The sequence below is a fragment of the Gossypium arboreum genome, chromosome 13 (assembly GCF_025698485.1).
Source record: "Gossypium arboreum isolate Shixiya-1 chromosome 13, ASM2569848v2, whole genome shotgun sequence".
Lineage (NCBI taxonomy): Eukaryota > Viridiplantae > Streptophyta > Magnoliopsida > Malvales > Malvaceae > Gossypium > Gossypium arboreum.
The window spans coordinates 83381303-83384988 of NC_069082.1; positions in this window are offsets into that span (position 1 = coordinate 83381303).

A 3686-nucleotide genomic window follows, 5' to 3' on the forward strand; every position below is an offset into this window, starting at 1 on the left:
ATTCCATTTTGAGTCTAGTTTCATTAGAAACAAACGACACCAGCATTAAATCTCTATACAGAGAGATATTCAAGTTATACCGCGCGAAGGTCAGAGCAGTCGATCCCTGTAACATGGGTAACTTTAACTAATAAACTGTACCAATTGGCCCGACCAAAAATCCTAGAAATAAATCCATGGATGGATATATGAGTCTAAATTCAGGAAAAATTTACGAAACCAGTTTCCGAGTTTTGAAACTCGAGATATGATTTTTAAGGCGACAGTGACGCAGTTTTCCAGCCTGACTGGAAATGTCAAATTGGTGGGCAAAAACATGTGAACTTGGCTTATTAACCCCTCGGGTCCGACACCGGCAATGGTCTCGGGTTTGGGGTGTTACATAAAATCCATCACATAGCTGACCAACACCATTAAAAAAGATGTAATTTCCCTTTAAAAGAACTAAATTTTGATTTTCTAGCTATTTAACACATTTGGGCACTAAAATGTAACTTTTGCCCTTTTTGCAATTTAGTCCTTTTTTGCAATCGGGCTTGAAAATATTAAAATTAACTTACCAAATTTTTCATGCACTGATATAATCGTACTATAACCTCATAAAAATAATAAAAATAAATTTTATATCTTCGGATTTATGGTCCCGAGACCACTGTTCCGACTAGGCCCTAAGTCGGGTTGTTACAGTTTCGGAATCACAAATCCGATGAGTAAGATCGTATAGTTAATATTTAAATTATATGAGTTAATTGTAATTTTATAATGAATTTTGATTTGAGGAATTTTAACCAGTTGAATTAAAAATTAGTATAAGTGGTTCAGTTCAAAAGTCAAGTGATTATTGAAAACGGGGTATTAGGACCTCGTTTCCATAATTTAAAGTTGTAACTATTTATTTATTAAATATTATAAAGTCATATTATAGGTGAATTAAAATTTGGTTCGGTAATTTTGTTGATTGGTAGCTTAATTAAGGTAAAAAGATTAAATTGTAAAAGAGGTAAAAGTTAATTGCTATATATTTAAAATAGTAAAGGGACCAAAATGGTAATTAAACCATGGTAAAAAATCCAAGCGGTGGTGACTTGATTAAATCCACTTAACTTTTCGGCTATTTGCTCATTTAGTCCTAATTAGCTTAGGATTAAATTGAAATTAAGCTTGTTTAGTTAAAATTTAAAATAATTGAAGGATAAATTGTGTAATTAAATCTCCTTGAATGGTACATATACCATAGGTTATGATTGTGGACGGTAATGGGCTTGAAATTGTTAAATTTGAATGAAAATTAAACAGTAAAAAGGTAAATGAATAACTAAACTTTATAAACAAAATTAAAATAAAATAACCATCTTCTTCTTTAAGCCAAAATAAAATCGAAATAGCCATTAGAGAAGAGAAGATGTAACGCCCCCACACCCGAGACCGTCGCCGGAGTCGAGTATGAGGTGTTACTAAGCTTAGTTTAACATTTTTAGAACTTTGAATTATTTGTTTCTACATTCACAGCTTTTAAGCTACTTGCGTCACAGTCACAAGAAAAATCATATCTCGAGTTACGAAACTCGAAATTAAGATCCGTAAATTTTCGCTGAATCTAGACTCATAAAACTATCTACTAATTTTTTTCTAGAATTTTTGGTTGGGCCAATTAGTACAGTTTATTAGTTAAAGTTACCCCTGTTTCAAGACTCGACTGGTCTGACCTCTGTTTACTACGAACCACATTTCTCTCTGTAAAAATTCATATGACTATGAGGTTTGTTTATACTAAAACTAGACTCAATAAGGATTCTGAGGATATAAAATACACCACCTAATTATATCTTTACAATTTATGGTGAATTTCTAAAGTAGGAACAGGGATTCAGAAACTGCTATGACTCTGTTTCACTAAAATTAAAATATCTTCTAACATATACTTCCTTTACTTGTTTCATTTGTTTCATGTGAAACTAGACATAATAAGCTTCAATTTGATATGTATTTCACCACCAAATTCAATTTCTATGATTTTTAGTAAATTTTCAAACTCGCGTTAGTATTGCTGCGGTATTCTGTTTATGGTAAATTTCATCCTTTTATGAGTTTTTATGCACTAAGTATCTTAATAGTTTTCCTTAACATCAAACATAATCTAAACTAACCATTTTCATAATTTATCATTATCAAGCATTTCCTCAACCATTTCACAACCATACCATAAGATCATTTACACAAAATGGGTATATTGCTATACATGCCATACTTAAATTTACAAGCCATTTACCAAAAATCTTACGGATAGTGTGGTGAGCCTTCGACCTATCCCGACTCTGAGCTGGCTTGTCCAAAACTACAATGAGTAAGAAGGAGGAGTAAGCATAAATGCTTAGTAAGTTCATATGCAAATAATAAGTAACATAACAAGCAGTTATACCAGTCAACATTAGCATACATCACTAAAACACATATCACATTTTAATCATTCTTCATCATCTTATTACCTTATCGTGGTTGTATCAATACTCAACCCGAGGGTTAAATACATACCTGTCTAAAATATCCATTTCATATCACTTACCAATCGTCTCTTTACATCTCGAAATTTTCCTCCATTTGAGTAGAACTTTACCCGTTGAACACATCGAATATAATTCGGATACATGGATAACTTGCACATAAGTGCCATATATGCAATCAAGCAATCATGTAACCCGCCCATAAGCGAACTCGGACTCAACTCAACGAGCTCGGGCGTTCGCATCCATAAGTGAACTCGGACTCAACTCAACGAGTTCGGATGCCTAGTTACATCTCACGAACTCGGACTCAACTCAACGAGTTCGGACATTCGCATCCATAAGTGAACTCGGACTCAACTCAACGAGTTCGGATGCTCAACCATCCTAGTGACATGTCACTTGTATCCTAATCTATTCCTAAGGTTCAAACGGGCTTTTCCTCGAACACTTATCCTTGCCGTCTTCCGTAGAGTGCGAAATCAATACTCAGTAACAATTATATTTAACAAGTAGTTCACATAATTTACATATTATTTGAAATTAACCACAAAGCATACATTTCATAATAAAATTCAGCATAACACATAATTAATATCAATAACTTAAAATAACAATTATGCTACATTATTTACACATGAATTTACCTTGGTACCAAAATACAAAGATTTTGCAATTTAGTCCACAATCTTTTCTTTTCCTCGATTGAGGTCGATTCCACGTCTTTCTTGATCTAAAATAACACATTTAGCTTATTTAATACTCACATTATCAAATTAATCCTTAACTCAAATTTTGGAAAAATTACAATTTTACCCTAAACTTTTGCATATTTACATTTTGCCCCTAGGCTCGGGATTAAACTTTATTCCTTATTCTTATGTTTTACAACATGCTGATCACTTTTCTCTTCTATGGCAACATCAAATTCTCACTCTAACATGTACTTGTGACTATTAGGTATTTTTACCGATTAAGCCCTTTTACTCGTTTTTGCTTAAAATCGAGTAGTACAAGTTGTCTAACATAATTTAAAACTTCATATTCTATCATAAAACATCAAAATACACAAATTTCACCTATGGGTATTTTTCCAAATATAAACCCTAGGTTAAATTATTGCTAACATAAGCTTTATCGAGTTCTGAGATCTCAAAACGTAAAAATCATTAAAAGCGGGCTTGG